Raw genomic sequence first — 18,815 nt, forward strand, 5'->3', positions numbered from 1 at the left:
CTGGAAAATATCTTCAAAATACTAAAAGAAAATACTGTTGGTTGTATCCCAGCAAAACTGTCATTCAAGAAAAAGGCAAAATATGCTTTTCAAAAATCTAAAACTTGCCACAGAAGACCTTTACTAAGAACTTCTTAAAGGATATACTTCAGAAAGAAGAAAGTTCTAGGAGGAAGGACTGAGATGCAAAAAAGAGTGATAAAGTAATTAATAAAAATCATTAAAATTAAATTAAATTAAAAGTTTTTAAAAAGTTTTTTAAATTTAAAAATGAAAAATGAAAAAATTTCCTCATACTAACCACAATTCAGGGCACATGTGGCTCATGGCTGTTACTGTATTGAATCACGCAGATACAGAACAATTCCATCATTGAAAGTTCTGGTGAACAGCACTGTTGTACAACAATGGAAGGGAAATAAATTAAGATAATCTCTGCAGTTCATTTTAAGATGCCATTGTATGTAAGAGCCACCGTTATGCTACATGTAAAAAATTTTAGGAAAAACATTGCCAAAATTTTTTTTTAAAGATTTTAAGTAATGTCTACACCCAAGGTGAGGCTCAAACTTATAACCCTGAGATCAAGAGTTGCATGCTCCACCAGACACCCCTACTGCCAAAATTTTTTAAAGTGCCGTTTTTAAAAGACACTTCTCAGTATTATCTGTGTGAACATGTGAAGACATGGGCCTCTTACGATGGTTGCCATTTGGGGTTAGAGTAGTAATGGTGTGGGCATCCAGGAGTGGTGATCCAAGTAGGTTGGACATAGAGTAGTGAAAGGAGTAGTCTGGCCTGGAGACAAAGTTTGGTGTGTACTTGGCATAGCATATGTCTTGATGAATTTTTGATGAATGAATGGGTGATGTACTGAATGGGTATATGGGAATCATAATACCCTGTAGCTGGGCTGGCAATGTGGTTGAAGTCACCAAAAGATTTGGGTGAAGCATGACGGGAGTCAGGATGAAGGCTTTATGAACATGTTGGTATTCAGGGAGGAGTGTAAGGAGGAGCCTAAGAAGGAGCCTTGAGAGAGGTGGGGAAGAACCAGGGCAGGCTCTGGACCACCCGGGACTAAAGGGTGCAGAGGTAAGATGTTGCCTAGACCCTGACCAGGCAAGGCCTATGTATTCCTGAAGCGTCAGCCTGCTCTGTGTGGTAGGGGGAGCATTGGCAATCACAAAGACAGCAGCCATTATTTCTGCCAGGGCATCTGAGAAGACTTTAAGAAAGTGGTAGTATCTGGGCTGGGCTTGAGGATGAATACTTGGCACATCTGAGCGGTTGGGCAGGGGAGTCTGGGCAGATGGTGTAACACAGAGAGAAGCCTGAAGCTGTGAAAAGGTGTGAAGCCCTTGGCAGTAAAGTAATTCCTAATGAGCTGGACTTCACTGTGTCCAGCTTCGTTCATTCTAGGTAAAGTCTCATGTTGAGGAAGGAGCCTACATTCCCTAAGATCAGAAGCACACCTTTTACTAATCTTCAGTTGGAAGGTAATTAAAAATAGCTCTGCAGACCTGGCCAGATAGCTCCCAGTGCTCTAAATAGACCATACTTTATGCATGATTTTCAGAACATTCTTTTCAGCACAGAGTTTAGTACTGAATTTTGGGTTTTAAGCTCTGTAGGAAAAACTGTAATGCCTATGTCATATTATAGATTAGGTAGTCATAGGACATCCTTAGCCGATAGAGCAGAAAGAGACAGCTTGCTGACATTCACCAGATGCTAGGAAAATATAGGGCAGACTTGGGTGGAAAATCCCAGGTCTTTGATTTAAAAGCTAGGTAGTAACATCAGTCCTGTTACTTGTCCCCGTTATGCCTCAAGTTTCACTATTTAAAAATAGGCAGAGTAAGAGTTCCTCCTTCAGGATGGATGTAAAGAGTAATGGAAAGCCCTTAGCAAAAACAGTTACCCGTTATGATGATAAAGGTATTCTGGGGCGCCTGGGTGGCACACTGGGTTCAGCGTCTGACTTTTGGTTTCAGCTCAGCTCCTGATCTCTGGGTCCTGGGATCGAGCCCCGAGGTTGGGCTCTGTGCTCAGCATGGAGTCTGCTGGAGATTCTCTCCCTCTGCCGGTCCCCACTACGTGTACATGTGCACATGCTCTATCTCTCTCAAATAAATAAAATCTTACAAAAATAAGTATTCTAATACTTTTTTATATAAGGAAATAGAGTAAAACCAGTGATTCCCAGTCATGGCTGTGGATCAAGCATCATGCAGGGATAGCATGGATACCTGGATACCACCCCAGACCTGGTATGTATGTCAGAGTCCTTGGGCTTTGGACTTCGTATTTTTTGTACAGACTTCAGGTTTAGGAAGCCTTCCTCTGGAGTGGGGTTTCCTTTTGGTCATTTTTATTTTGGTCATTTTTATCCAAATAAAATACTTTCTTCCTTGCTATGCCATATTTTGAACACTGACTCTTTGTGTTAAGCGTGTGAGCTCTCAAGTTATTGGTCATTATGTGGATCTTTACTTCCTACCTTCTTTTCTCTTTTTCCCTCTTTCCTCATTCTCTTCTCCTCTATCCCATACTGAATTTTCAGACAGTTGGGTTGATAGTGTCCTGGACAGCCTAGTTCTCAGGCCCTTTTTATTTATTTTTGTAGTGAAACAGATTTAAAAAAGAAACTTTGCTAAGGCAGACATTTGGCATGTTAAAATTGAACTTCAGTTTAGTTTCTAAAATAAATAATTCAACTTTTTTTTATTCTTTAAAAAATGACTGCTCCAGGAAATGCTTCTAAAATAACTGATATTCCCCTTGTTAAAACCAGGGTTGTTATTGGATGGGTTCCAGCATGTGTTCTTTTTCCTGGCTGGGGGCAGGGAGGCCTGGGACAGTGTGGGGAGAGTGCCCTACTGCATGCTAACACACACAAATTGTAGTCCCTCAAACCTTAGAGTTCATATAATGGTAGTTATTTGTTACATTGTAAAATGTGGTCTGGAGATTAAAATAAGGGAAGTGTTTATTGTATCTAGATGAATTAGAATATTCCTTTTAACTTTAGTGTGTAGGTATTTTGGTTAAAAGAATCACTGTACTGCAACCAGTCTTGCTGCTTACCCTATTTAGTTAATATATTTTACATTTCATGTGAATGAGGAATGCCTGAAATGTCAACTTTATCAGGGTGGAAATTATGGTCAGTGCGAAATCCCCAGCACTTAGATAGTGCCTGGCACATAGTGAGTGCTCAAGAAAAATACATAAATGAAGAACAATCAGACCACCCAAACTAAAATCCACATCGACCACTTTTTGCTGTGGAACTTCCTCAAGAACTCGGTAAAGATGGGGCACCTGGTGGTCAAGTAAGTTGAGTGTCCAACTCTTGATTTTGGCTCAGGTCATGATCTCAGGTTCCTGAGATCAAGCCTGCATTTGGGTTCCAAGCTCAGTGCAGAGTTTGCTTGTCCTTCCCTTCTTCTCTGCTCCTCCCTCTGCTCTCTCTTTTTCTCATAAATAAATAAACAAACATAACAACAACAAAAAACTCATAAAGGTAATAATACCCAAGATTTGTCTGGTATTCGGATTAGAGGCTATACCCACGTGCTCCCAGTGTTCCCTGGGCCTCATATAAATCACACTGCATTCCTTAACCTGAATCTTCACAGGAAGGGACTGGGTGTCTTGTCCACGGTCGTGTCCTCAGTACCTTATCCTGCAGCTTTGAAGTTTCTTAGTGAATATTTGTTGGGTGGACACATAGTGTTAAAATTTCTCTGATGCTTTCATATTTAGTTTTATCAGTTAGCACTCCCATGAAGGTGGCTGATCATATCACCTCAGTCTTCCAAGGTGGAACAAAGGTTAAAGAGAATAAATTAGTTATCCCAGAAAGCCTTTAAGTCTTAAGTAGCAGAGCTAGGACTACAGGTTATAAATATGCCCCTTTTTTCACCCCTTTTTCTTTCCAGAACAGCTTTTAAAACATTAATAAGCACAAATTCCCCCAGTTGAAACCCTCTTGAGAGCATAACAGAGGAAGTTACCATATGAAACCTCTTCCAAATTGCCTAATGTCTTCCCCATCAGGTATAATCTTTGATGGGTGCCTATTGATACATTCTTTTTGAAAAAAATAAAAAAACAATTTTAATGCTATATTCTTTTCTCCCAAACATTTTAAGATATAAATTTATTAATACTGTGAATCTAAGTTTTTAAAATCAAATTTCCAAGGGTGCCTGGGTGCTGGCTTAGTCAGGTAAGCATCCGACTCTTGATTTCAGCTCAGGTCGTGATTTCAGTCATGGGATCCAGTCCTGCATCGGGCTCAGAGCTCAGCAGAGTCTGCTTGTCTCTCTCCCCCTGCTCCCCACCTCCCCCTCAAATCAATAAATAAATCCTTAAAATCAAATTTCCAAAGTGGTGAGAGGAATGTTCTCCAATATATTTTTGCCTGGTCCTCCCAGTCATTTTGAGATAGAAATTTCTGAAGTGTTGAATTGGCTTGGCTAGTATTGCTGGACTCGGACTCAAGGAGGAGAACCCTCCCCTGTGATATTAGAATAGAAAAAATAAAATGCTGGCCAAACATTTAAGATTCTCAAATGGTGGCAAACATCTGGTTTCACATTTTGCCAAAGGCATTCACTGAAGCTAAAGACCAAACAACACACAGCCGAGGTTCCAAGAAAGGATTTGGAAATCTATGAATCTGATCTAATTCTAATTTTGTGTTTTGTCTCTGTTGAGAAAGATAGTTTGTTGGCTCCAGCAAGATTTTATCCAATTTGATTAGTGGGTCAGAGTTGGCTCTCCCAGACCACTAAATTTGAACTTCGCCTCATTACCTTACAAATAACTTTACAGAGTTACTTGAACAATACCACAAAGCTTTGATTTCATTGTGAAATGGCAACAAGAATCTAATTCCCTTTGCCTGCTGTGGACATTGACCTTTAGTATTAGAACAGAGGCATCGAGGGGAATAAATAAACTGCCAGTATTGTGTTTCCTCCCGGATCCAGCCGTGGAAATATATGGTAGGGACTTGAGGAGTGGTTTTGGGTGGGAAAAAAAATGCATTTTCTTTTTTCCCTGGGTGCCTGGCTTCTCAAATGAGGCGGGACAAGCTATTGTGTTTGTTCTGGCTCTTACAAAGCGAGATCACATCATCCCTCGATGCGGCTTTTTTTATTAGCAGCTTCACAGCCCATGCCTTTGTAGTCCTGCTGCACAGTAGGACAGGCTGACGAGCAGTGCGCTCAATAAAGGCTTTTCAGGGAGCGTTTCTGAGTTTGTCATTGCCATCTGTCCTCTTCTCTCCCCTTGCTTTTCAGACTATTCACATTTTGTGCGAATCTTAGGTTTCTGATTGGTGTGGCGGGGATACTGTAGGTGGATTCTAAGAAAGAAGTGGAGGTGAGCAGTATTTCAAATTAAAGAACTTGGAAGAAAAGAGAAGAACCTTGCTTGTTCTCTGTGGTTTGTATCAGATATAAGCTAGGAAGTATTAGGATTATTTCATTTTATGTGATTTCTCAGCGATTGCTGTTAATTTTTGAAACCACTGATGTCTCTCCCCTAAGTTTTGGGTCATTTTGTTAGGAGGAGGCTGGGACCTGATGCCCTAAATCACTGGTTTTGAACTAGTGGGGTGAGCCTGCATCCTTCTTACCTCTTATGGGTGGCTCAGGGTGAGTATAGTATTATCTTGTTGACAATCTTTTGTCCTGCTTTGAGCAGTGGGTATGTGCTGTTGTCGACAGGGCAAATACTAGGACCAGAAAGCTTTCGGTGTGATAGGCAGTTTCTGGTCAGGACACCTGCTGCCCGAGCACACTGCGACCATTGTTTCTCTGATTGAACATGTTCTGTGCACAGCCACCACATCTTTTTTAGCCTGCAGTTGAGTCTTTGAGGTTTTTTCCTGCATGCATTTCATTTTTGGTGGAACAAATGTCTGTCTTGTTCTTCTGGCTTTGCTGGTACGAACTTTGTGTGTGTGTGTGTGTGTGTGTGTGTGTGTGTGTGTGTGTGTGTCATACAAACTTGTATTCTGAAGAGTGCGTGCTAAGATATCGTAGTGGTAGAAAGAGTGCTGGGTCGGAGTGGAGGCAGGTGATCTGGACTTTTATCCCTGATCTTCTCATCCCTGCCATGTGGCCTCAGGAAGGACATTTGAAGTCTCTGGGCATCGATGTCTTCATTTGTAACCTGAGGGAGTTTTGGGGTTCTTGGGGTGAATGATTGCCAAGTCATCCAGTGTTAAGACTCCCACCACCGTGTTTTGTGTTTTCTGGGATGCTAAGAGTATCAAAAATGGAGTGTGTCAAGTGTTCACGAGGGCTGAGCTCCTGTGAGACCATAAGGAATGCACAGTAGGTGCTCTTTTTAACTAAGCAAAATTTATATGGCATGGCCAGTGATAGGTTTGGATGTATTAATTAAAGGAGGGAAATAACTATGGTCTTCTTGTCTCTTCATGGCAAGTTTGCAGAAAACTAACACAAATTTCTTGTTTCTAAGAAAAGTAGTGTTATTCAGCCCTGAAAATGTTATAGGACACTTGGGTTTTGAACTTCTAAATTAAGAATTATTGAGTTCAGATAAATGAAGATTTCTTAATTTACTAACTCTTAATGTTCAGATAAGAGCAAACTCACCGATCAAGGTAATATAAGATAGACATCCAATTGCAGATTTCTATTTCCATACTGTTTAATAAAAATCTTATTTAAAAATATTCTAGTTCTACAAGTAATCCATATTAGTTGTGAGAAATTTGGAAAACACCAAGAAGGAAAGACAAATAGCTTCTAATTCCATGACCCAGAAATAGCTCTTTTTTCATACTTTGGTGTCTTTAAATTATACACACTCAGTTTTTAGAACAAAATTGGGATTATACCATACATCTATAACTTTCCTGTGTTCCTTTTGAGATGATTTTCAGGACTGAGCTTTCAAATGAAGGTAGAGATTAATGTAATATTATGCTTGGCACACTTGTGACAGGGTCTGTTTTGCCTTACAGAAATAGAATTGTAGACCTAGTATCTGAAAATAACATTTGTCCTCTTCCCTCTTGAGCAGGCTTTTGATACTTAGCATATATAGATGCTGTCATAACTAATACATTAATTAAGAAATGAAGACTTCTTAATTTATTAGTCCCTAGTTGTTCACTAATTGCTTTTCTAAGGTTTCCTAACTTTAGTTTTCTGTACCAAAATTGTGAGCTGTAATATCAGTGAGCATAAGCTATTTTAACACTATTCTTTTGGATGCCTTGATTCCTCAAGCTGAAGTGTGGTAGCTGGTGTGGGCCAGGCCACAGGTTTGGCATGAAGAAGGATAGTTAAGAGATTCCTTTTGCCCAAATATATTATGCATTTGATAATATTTATGATTCACTTGTTGAATATTGGTTTCATATATCATTTTTCTCTATTAGGAAATGAAAGATGATTAGTTTTTCCTTTGGATTATTTAGCCTATATAACTTTTCTGTTAATGCATTGAAAATGCATTCTAAAGCCTGAGCCACATCGGAATTCTTTATGACCTTCTCCTTATGTGTCTTTTGGTGGTGCCCTTTGAAGTCCTGAAATGTTTTTGTATTTGATTGAGATTAAATCTGGGTTTCATTTTACTTTTAAAACATATTGAGCAAGTTAATTTTCTGTTCGAGTTCCTAAGGGGAATGATTCTAGCCCTCTGTGTCCCAAGAATTCAGACTGGGCCTTGCCAGAACATTCCTGTGGTTTTCCACAGGGCAGATCACTGTGTTCATGAAATTTTAGTTGTAGCTTGTGTTTTCTGTGGCTAATTAAAACATCTGGCTTTTGCATTTTCCACAAACAGTATAATCGTTTGGCCAAAGCTTTTCAATAATGAATAATACCCCAGTCCTCCTTTAGGATAACCCAAACTTGTCTTTTGGACACCTTATGGCTGTTGTCTCTGTTCATTAATGACTTTAAAAAGTTGGAAAACATTTGGTGTTATCCTGCTGAACATAGACTCTTGGGGGGGGTGGGGAGAAGAGAGAGAGAGAGAGAGAGTGAGTTTGTGAATACGAATCCCTCCAATGGCTCTGGCTTTTCCCCTGCAGGTCGGAGCTGCTGTGGGTGAGCTGCTGTGGTCTGTAGCCAAGCATGCTGTGGTCGGATCTGCCCAGCCGTGGAACAGAAACATTTGCTGGATGGAAAATCCATAAAAGAAAGCTCCTGTGAAAGCCGGAGACAGACGCTAACTAAGTAAAATCAGGTTAGTATCAGAGAGGCTGGATGAAGCAGAGTGGGCCCCGCTAGGGAAAAGCTCTTTTGTTTATTCCATAAAGTGTTTCTGAAACAGCCCCAAATCGTCCTCCCCAGTTATTTGAGAGATTCCTAGCATTGCAGAGAAGGCGGATAGATCCTGACATACTGCCGTGTGCAGTCAATTGTTGTCTTCCTTCTGCGTCTCCTCTCCCCATCCTCTTGCTCATCTATTCCACTCCCCTTTCAGAGAAGAGAAAGTCCTCAGCACAACGTATGTAAGAGGCCACAGCAGAGGCCACCCATAACAACCGCAGTGATCTTGGCGGGCTTTTGGGGAGAAACCCTGTCCTTGAGAAAGCATGGGCTTGCACTGGTGCTTTCAGACTCGCCCTCGTTTGTGTTCACACTGGGAAGGGGGGATCGTGGAGGTGGAGACCTGCCATTTCTGTTGGGGCCCTTCCGTCCCTGGATTGCCTGGCAAGATTTTACTTACTCTTATCTCCCCTCAGACAAAAGCTAGCAACATGTTCATTTTTGGCAGAGTGTACATTTGGCATGAAGATACTCCATAGCACAGAAGAAAAGAGGCGTCCTGAAAATAATAGGAACCTAGATAAATGCAAAATAGCCTAACCATGGACCAGGAGCATGAAACAAAACAGCCTCACATGGTGCAGTAAGGCGGGGCTAATTCACTTTGTGAACGGGTACTGTACACACAGGTACACAGGTAGAGGGACTACAAACAATTCCTGTTGGATATTCAGGGGTAACTCAGCAGTATACATAATAAACAGGTAATAAATAGTCGCTGGGCAGGAGCAAGTCAGCAGTCTTGAGAATCTGTAAAGTAGTGAACGTCTGTTTGACTTCTCCCATCCAGCGTGCCCTTCCTCCTTTCAGTAAATCACCCAGATTTTCCTTGGGCAGTCAGTCACCCTTCCTTTGTTGTCAGCCTGTATGGTCGGAGGCGGTGACCTCACTGCCTCTGTTATGGGCATGTGACATGAGCTTGGCTACTCGGGGTCACAAGAATTGACTCATGGAGGACCTGGGATTTTCACTGACCCCGTTGCAAAGAGGTTTTCCCTTTTCATGGGTTTGTTAAGCTGGAGCTGCTTGTTTCCTTCTTTGCCACCACTTAAGGAAAGCCTTTTCTGAGACTAAAGTTGTTAGCGTGGAGTAGATCAGAGTAGAGAGATACAGGAAGTGCACCCCACACAAAACTCAGGACCCCAGATGCAGCATCATTTCAAGTCAGCAACTCTAGTTTCACTTTCCTGGCAGGTTTGGTACTTTTTTGAAAAACGTAATCCATCACTTCGATCCACAAAAGTCCTGACTGGGAATGCCTTCTAGATATGAGGTCTTAGGGTGAGGTGATGGGCCCTCCCTGTCTTCAGGGGCTCACTGTGTAGGGGATGGGCCAGATCGGTATTCTGACACACAATGTGAAGAATGTATCAGTAGAGGTAAAAGCTAAGTTCTGTGGGAGTAGAGATGCAATTATGAATTCTGCTGGGTGTTGGAGAAACTGGCAGAGAGCTGTTATTTTAACAAAGGAGAAGTAGAATTTAGTCTTCAGGAACATTTAAAAAAATACATTTAATTCAATTACTTGCTTTTTGAGTCTGAAAGAGAGGCTTTCCAGAGCTTATAGTTAAAGTAATAGTAGATAAGGAAGATAATTTCAGAGCTTCACTGGTAGTAGAATCCTGGTGTTTACTGTAAACACAATTGTTTTGGGAGCAGCCAAATGAGAGGTTATCATAAAGCTGTCCAGAGTTTATTTTAACACCACAGAGTAACAGCTGCTCTTCTCACTAAAACCTCAGTTGGCTTTCTCTTCAAGCAGAATACCAAGCACATCATGAATTTTAAAGATTTATTTCTTATTCTTATTGTTAGACTTTATTATTATTTTATTTTTTGTAATTGAAACCGTTTGCTTTTTAATTTTTATTACTATTTTTTTTTTTAGAGAGAGAGTGTGTGCTTGGGGTTAGGGGTGAGCAAGGGAGGACCAGAGAGAGAGAGAGAGAGAGAGAGAGAGAGAGAGGGAGAGGGAGAGAGAGAATGAGAGAATCTTAAGCAGACTTACTCCACGTCCAGTGTGGAGTCTGACCCAGGGCTTGATCTCAGGACCGTAAGATTATGACCTGAGCCGAAATTAAGAGTCAGATCCTTAACCAACAAGCACCCCTGTTTGCTTTTTTAAATTAACAGATTTTATTTTGGGGGGTCAATTTTAGGTTACAGAAAAATTGAGCAGAAAGTATAGAGAGTTCCCACGTATCCCCACTACCACTCAGAGTTTTCCCTATTAACATCTTTTTTTTTTTTTAAAGATTTTATTTATTTATTCATGAGTGACAGAGAGAGAGAGAGAGAGAATGAGACAGAGAGAGGCAGAGACACAGGCAGAGGGAGAAGCAGGCTCCATGCAGGGAGCCCCACGTGGGACTCGATCCTGGGTCTCCAGGATCACACCCTGGGCTGCAGGCGGCACTAAACTGCTGCGCCACCAGGCCTGCCCCCCTATTAAAATCTTGCATTAGTTTGGTACATTTGTTAAACTGTTGAGCCATAATGATACAATATTATTAACTAAAGCCCATAGTCTACATTAGGGTTTACTCTTTGTGTTGTACATTATATGGGCTTTGACAAATATACAATGATATGTATGTACCATTATAGAGTCACACAGAATAGTTTCAGTGCCCTAAAAATCCCGTGTTCTAACTATTCATCCTTCCTCCCATCCTTCTGAATTCCTGACAACTACTGATCTTTTTCCAATCTCCATTGTCTTACTTTTTCCAAAATGTCATATTTTTTAGAGATACATATATACATATATAGTCTTTTTAGATTGGCTTCTTTCACTTAGAAATACGCATTTAAGATTCCTCCATGTTTTTCTGTTGCTTGATAGCTTATTTCTTTTTAGTGTTGAATAATATTCTGTTGTCATGGTTCATTTATCCATTTACCTATTGAAAGATATCTTGGGTTTTCCTAAGGTTTGGTAATTGTGAATAAAGCTGCTATGAACATTCATGTGCAGGTTTTTGTGTGGACATAAATTTTCAGTTTCTTTTTTTTTTTTTAAATTTTTATTTATTTATGATAGTCACAGAGAGAGAGAGAGAGGCGCAGAGACACAGGCAGAGGGAGAAGCAGGCTCCATGCACCGGGAGCCCGATGTGGGATTCGATCCCGGGTCTCCAGGATCGCGCCCTGGGCCAAAGGCAGGTGCCAAACCGCTGCGCCACCCAGGGATCCCAAATTTTCAGTTTCTTTGAGTAAATACCAAGGAGCGTATTTGCTAGATTGAGTGGTAAAAAGTATGTTTAGTTTTGTAAGAAACTGCAAAACTCTTCCATAGTCCCTGTACCATTTTGCATTCCCAGCAGCAATGAATGAGATTTTGTTTCTCCACATCTTTGCCAGCATTTAGTGTTGTTAGTGTTATGGATTTTAACCATTTTAAAAGATGTATGTGGCATTTCATTGTTACTTCTATTTGCAGTTCTCTAATGATGTATGATTTTGAGCCTCTTTACATATGCTTGTTTGCCATCTGTATATCTTCTTTGGTGAGGTATCTGTTCAGGTCTTTTGTGCATTTGTAAGTCAGATGGTTCATTTTCTTATTGTTGAATTCTAAGTGTTCTTTGTATGTTTTGGATACCAGGCCCTTATTGGGTAAGTCTTTTGTGGATATTTTCTCCTGGTTCTGTGGCTTGTTTTTTTTTTTTTTTTTCTTCATTCTATTGACAGTGTCTTTCTCATAGCTGAAGTTTTTAGTTTTCATAAAGTCCAACTTATCAATTATTAATTCTTTCATGAATTCTTGCTATCATGTTTAAAAGTCACTGCCAACTCGAGGTCATCCAGGTTTTCTCTTTATTTTCTAGAGTTTTATAAATTTATGTTTTACATTTAGGTCTATGATCTATAGGTATTTTGAGTTAATTTTTATGAAAACTGGTAAGATCTTTGTCTAGATTCCTAGTTTGTATGTGAAATTATAGTTATTCTAGCACAATTTGTTGAAAAGAATATCTTTTCTTTATTGAATGATGTTGGCTTCCTTGTCAAGGATCAGTTAACTGTACTTGTGTTTTGATCTATTCATTTATTCTTTCACCAGTACCACTATCTTGATTACTATAGCTTATAATAAATCTTTAATTCAGATAGTGTTAGTCTTCTGACTTTGTTCTTCTCCCTCAATATTGTATTGGCTATTCTGGACTTTTTGCTTCTCCTTGTAAACTTTAGAATCAGTTTATCAATAAAACAAAATAACTTGCCAGGATTTTGATTGAGAGACTGTGTTGAATCTATAGGTCAAGTTGAGAATTGACATCTTGACAATATTGAGTCTTCTTCCTACCATTGTATGTGGAATAACTCCATTTATTTAGAACTTCTTTGATTTCTTTCATCAGAGTTTTATAGTTTTTCTTATATGGATCTTGTACATATTTTTTTAGATTTATATCTAAGCATTTCATTTATTTTGATGCTAGAATAAATAGTATTGTTTTTTATTTCAAATACCAATTATTTATTGCTGGTGTGTAAGAAAGCGAGTGACTTTGTATATTAACTTTGCATTCTACAAACTTGCTATAATTGCTGATTAGATCCAGGAGTGTTTTTATTGGTTCTTTGGGATTGTCTGCATAGATAGTCATGTCATCTGTAAACACAAAGACAGTTTTATTTGTCCTTCTCAATCTGTCTGCCTTTTATTTTCTTGTCTTATCTCTATGATGTTGAATAGGAGTGATGGAAAGTATCTTGCCGTATTTTTGCTCTTAATGGGAAAGCATCTAGTTTCTTACCATTTAAATATAATATTTGGCTATAGATTTTTCGTAGATGTTCTTTATCAAGGTGAGGAAATCTCCCCCTCTAATCCTAGATTGCTGAGAATTTTTATCATGAACGGGTATCGGATTTTTATCAGATGCTTTTTCTACATCTATTGATATGATCATATGATTTTTTCTTTTTTAGCTTATTGATATGGGTTATATTAATTGATTTTTGAATATTGAACGAGTCTTTTGATGGGGATTGTGTTGAATCTCTAGACCAATTTGAGGAGTATTGCTATCTTTCGAATATTAAGGGTTCTGATCCAGGGCACCTGGGTGGCTCAGTCAGTTAAGCATCTAACTATTGATGTTGGATCAGGTCACAATTTCAGGGTTGTGAGGTTGAGGCCCATGTCCAGCTCCTTGCATGGAACCTACTTAAGATTATCTTTCTGCACCACCCCAGACGGTGCGTATGAGCTCTCTCTCTTCAGAAAAAAAACAAAAAACAAAAACAAACCAAAAAACACTGGAAAAAAAAAGAGTTCTAATTCATTACCATGGGATATGTTTTCTTTGATTTAGATTCTTTTTTAAAAAGATTTATTTATTTGAAAGAGAGATAGAGTAAGAGGAGAGGCAGAAGGAGAGGTAGAGAATCCTAAACAGATTCTTCACTGAGCAGGGAGCCTGATGTGGGCCCTATCCCATGACCTCAAGATCATGACCTGAGCTGAAACCAAGAGTCAGATGCTCCACCGACTGAGTTACCCAGATGCACCTACATCTTTTAAAATTTCTTCAACAGTATTTTGTTGTTTTTAGGGATAGATCTTGTACTTTGCTATTAAACTTATTCCTAAGTATTTTTTCCTTTGATACCTTTATAGATGGAATCATTTTTAAAATTTCATTTTCAGAGTATTCATTGCCAGTATATAGAAATACAATTGATTTTTTATATATTGATCTCGTTTCCTTAAACCTCGGACTAGTTTATTAGTGTTGGTAGTTCTTTATTGTGCTGTGACTTACGTAAGATTTTCTACATACCAGATTATGTCATCTGCAAATAGAGATAGTTTCATTTCTTCTTCAATCTGGATTTTATTACCATTAATTTTTACAGTGATTTGAAAACTTGACTGTGATATAAGAAACACAAAGTAACATGCTTTAGAGTTACTAATGAAATCATCCTATTATGTAGTTTTTGAAAAGAACAAAAGATGATAATTATGAAATTTATCTCCTTATTATTGAGCTAGTTATACAGTCAGTGAGCTTCTTAGCTACTCCTGTATCCTCTTTAGGGAAATGCCTATTTAAATTCTTTGTGTATTTTCATGCTGAGTTATTTGTCTGTAAGCCCCTTATCAAATATATGATGTGCATGTATTCTTCTCCCACTCTGTGGCTTTTCTTTTCATTTTCCTAATGCTGTCCTTGAAGCTCATAAGTTTTCTTTTGCTTTTTTAAGTTTCTTTGCTTTTTAAAGTTTTTATTCAAATTCCAGTTAGTTAACATACAGTGTGATATTGGTTTCAGGTATATAATATAGTGATTGAACACTTCCATACAACACCTAGTGCTTATCACAGCAAGTGCACCTCTAATCTCTGTCACCTATTTAACCCATTCCTCTACCCACTTCCTCTCTGGTAACCATTGCTCTGCTCTTATAGTTAAGAGTCTGTTTCTGAGTTTGCCTCTTTCTCTTTTTTCCATTTGCTCATTTATTTTCTTTCTTAAATTCCCATATTCATGAATTCACATGGTACTTGTCTTTCTCTGACTTATTTCTCTTAGCATAATACTCTTCTAGCTCCATCCATGTCATTGCAAATGGCAAGAGCTCATTCTTTTTTATGGCTGAGGACTATTCCATCATCTGTATATATCACATCTTCCTTATCCATTCACCAGTTCATGGACCCTTGGACTATTTCCATAATTTGGCTATTGTAGATAATGGTTCTATAGACATTAGGGTACACGTATTCCTTTGATTTAGTATTTTTGCATTCTTTGGGTGAATACCTAGTAGTGCAATTGCTGGATCATAGGATAGTTCTATTTTTAACTTTTTGAGGAGCCTCCATACTCTTTTCCATGGTGGCTGTATCAGTTTGCATTCCTACCAGCAGACGTGAGGGTTCCTCTTTTTCCACATCCTTGCCAGCACCTTTAGTTTCCTGTGTTGTTGATTTTAGCCATTCTGGCTGGTGTGAGGTGATATCTCATTGTAGTTTTGATTTGTATTTCCCTGATGATGAGTGATGTCAAGCATCTTTTATGTGTCTGTTGGCTATTTGCATGTTTTCTTTGGAAAGATGTCTTTTCATGTCTTCTGCCTATTTTTTAATGAGATTATTAATTTTGGGGGTGTTGAGTTTTACAAGTTTTTAACTGTAATGAAGTTCAGTTATTCAGTTTTTTTCTTCTGATGTTCATGATTTTGGTGTTTCTAAATATTCTCTGTGTAACTGAAGATCACTGAGATTTTTTTCCTTTGTTTCTGATCTTAGTCCTCACTTAGGTCTTTGGTCCCTTTAGGGTTAAGTTTTGTGTATGGTGTGAGGTTCAGGTATAGGTTAATTTTTTTCCCCTCCCATTGATATCCAGTTATCTCAAAACTATTGGCTGAAAAGACTATCTTTTACCTCTTGTTGTATCTTAGCACTTCTGTAGAAAATCAATTGACCATAAATGTAAGAGTTTATCTCAGAACACTCAGTTCTATTTCTTTGATTATTTATGCCTGTCCTTATGCTTGTTCCATATTATACTTAGGTTTGCAATGCAGTTTTTCTGTGAAGAAGTTTTGTTCAAGAAACAGGGTTAAGTCGCAATATGTCTCTATTTATTTTTACTATCATATCTTTGCTACTTTTCCTTTCCATTCCTATTTGAGTCATTCTCTTAAAACTACTAGTCTCTGGTTATTTTTTGGGGGGATAAATGTGGAAATCTGAAACGGTAGAAGAGAATGCAAACCAATTTAGATGGATTTTCTAGATTATTGTATGCTTTACTTTAAATTAAAAAAATGCTTTGTTTTTCAAAAAGATGGTAAGCATCCTAGTGCCCATTATCCATTCGAATAAAACAGATTAAAATTTCCATTACTTCTATCTTAATCATTACCAATAACTACTGACTGAAGGATCTTCAAGTTTGATACATCATCTCAAGAATTTGAAGAGTTTACATTAATGATAATATGAATTGGCTCTTTTTTTTTTTTTTACATAAAATGATAAATCTCACAAAACTACAATTTTGCTAAATGGAAAATCTATGAATTAAAATGTTTTGGGTTTTGGAAATATAGTACGGTTTTATGTTTCTTAAAAACTGAATATTTTTCATATTACAATTAAAATTACTGTCTGTATGGGGATGCCTTCGTGGCTCAGTGGTTGAGTGTCTGCCTTTGGCTCAGGGCATGATCCCGGAGTTCCGGGATTGAGTCCCACATCAGGCTTCCTGCATGGAGTTTGCTTCTCCCTCTGCCTAAAAAAAAAAGAAAAAAAATTAGTCTGTATTTTTTAAATATTTACCTGTGCTATTTGTGTCCTTATGTTAATATAGTTCTTGTGAAACTGTTTAGACATAAAATAATTGTATAGGAAATATAAAGACTGCAAATATATATCTCTTCCTTATTACAACTCTGTAAAAATTGTGAATGCATGTGATTTAGAAGGGAAAAAATGCTTTTTTGGGTGATGTTTGGATTCTAGTTGGTCATTTCCTTTTATTTTGTTTTGTCATTAAGTTATAATTTTGTTTGGGGAATGACTTATTTTTAATGTGAAAAAATATAAAGATTTGGTCTTGGAGAAATTCAGAGGCATTTCCTTTCTCTGACATACAGCTAAAAGCTGACTTCTGCCACTGGGCTTTAATTGAGTATTAAAATCAAAATTAGATCTAGAATGTGTTTTTTGCAGTTCCATTAGTAGGTCAAGCCATCCTTCCCAGTTTCCAGAGGGTTTAGCTCAGGATGGCTTCTCTGCTTCTTGCTCTTTCTTTGCAATCTTATTTCAGCCTAGGTAGACCACAGTGATGGGAACTGACATGTTTGTTACCTGCCCCTTTGCTTTCTTTGGCTGTCCTTTGGCTGATGTCATTGCATAAACATGCATCCATAGAGCAACGTAGAATTATTCTTTTTATTGTTCACTTAAAAGAAAAAGTCAGGGGCACGTGGGTGACTTAGTCGGTTAAGCGTGGGACTCTTAATTTTGGCTCGGGTCAAGATCTCAGGGTTGTGGGATTGAGCCCCGCATCAGGCTCTGTGGTTAGCATGGAGTCTGCTTGTCTCTCTCCCTCTGCTCCAGTGAATGAATGAATGAATGAATAAACAAACTCTCTTAAAATAATAAAAGAAAAAGTCGTAGATAGTAAGCTTTTACTTATAATTCCAGGGCCTGGTAACTGGGTATGGTGGGTTTTTTAACCCTGCCATTCTTTAAATCTTTTCTTTCTCTTTGATGCCTTTTAAAAATCTTTGTGACCTATTTGCAGAATGATGAATGGACCCTATGAGGCTTGTAGTACATAAAATGTTCTAGGGAAATATGGTCTTGGTCCTGTTTTTCTTAGGGAGCTGAAACAAAACATGTCTGGGTGATACTAACTTCTTAACTGCCCTTGACTTTGTAGAGAGAGCCTTGTGTTGACTGGTGCTCAGGGTTTGGAATGATTCTGTGAAGGCTTCTGCCGTATTATCATTTGGTTGCAGATGAAACAAAAGCGGATCAATTTAGTCACATGCAGTGAACCAATATGAGAATGGAGAGAGTACCTGGAACTTGCTTTCATTAGGAGAAACCACATTTTTGTGTAAATCTGTAGTGGAGATGTTTATGATAAATATGTTAATAGAGTTTGGCATATTACATCTGTTGATTTTTTGCTTGTCTTTATAGTATTTAAGTGAAATAATCTGTGAATTATTAGGTTTCCTTTAAAGGCCTTCAAAGATACCATACTTGAGTGACATGTAATCAATTGTTATTTATTTTAGTCTAATTACTAATATAAGAACAAGCAGTAGTTTCTCAGTCCTATATTGACATGTAATGAATAAAACATTTAATTTGATTATACTGTCTGAATAAGATCTATATTCATGACACAATAACTGTTCATAACTTCTGAAATTTCCAAACTGATTATTTTCTGCTCAAATAAGAATTGATCTTCCGCTTCATTCATAAACAAAAATAGTCTACTGGATGTTTTTACATAGACTAAATCCAAGCCAGTAATTTATTTTAAAAATGAGTATCAACATCATCGTAGCTAGCATTGGGAAATTGCTCTGTGTAATTTGTTAGTGTACCCTTTTTAAAAATTAAAGAAAATAGTTCTTCCTGCAATCATCATGCAGCTTAGGCCCTTTGAGGACAGATTTTAGAATCTTAGTAACTATTTTGTGTTTGATTTCATAAGGGCGATTCTTTTGAAATGTAAGTTTGCAGAGAGTTTGTTAATGGTGGTTCATTTCTGGTGTCTGGCTAAAGCGTGGTGGTGTCTAGGAAAGTAAGAGGATAACTAAGTGATTTTACCAAAGACTTGCCTCAGAAATATAGAGAATTCCAACAATGATGTTTGGCCCTAATGTTGGGTACAAAATGACTGCTGCTCTTGAGTGGGCATTAATTTATGAGAAATAAGAAATATTGAATTAATTTTACTTAGTTCGGAACAATTCAGTTAAATTCCAAAT

At 38.1% G+C, this 18,815-nt stretch overlaps 1 protein-coding gene across 9 annotated transcripts in view; it reads left to right on the forward strand.

Moving 5' to 3' along the window:
- The window catches only part of APBB2 (amyloid beta precursor protein binding family B member 2), a 381,437-nt gene that overhangs the window by 61,088 nt on the left and 301,534 nt on the right, over positions 1 to 18,815 (forward strand). For all 9 annotated transcript variants that reach the window (XM_077878824.1, XM_077878772.1, XM_077878822.1 and 6 more), the window contains exon 2: positions 8,093 to 8,247. The gene's annotated coding sequence lies outside the window, so the exon portion shown is untranslated. The remainder of the gene's footprint in view (positions 1 to 8,092; positions 8,248 to 18,815) is intronic.

Source organism: Canis aureus, chromosome 2 (assembly GCF_053574225.1).
Source record: "Canis aureus isolate CA01 chromosome 2, VMU_Caureus_v.1.0, whole genome shotgun sequence".
In the NCBI taxonomy this organism is placed as follows: Eukaryota; Metazoa; Chordata; class Mammalia; order Carnivora; family Canidae; genus Canis; species Canis aureus.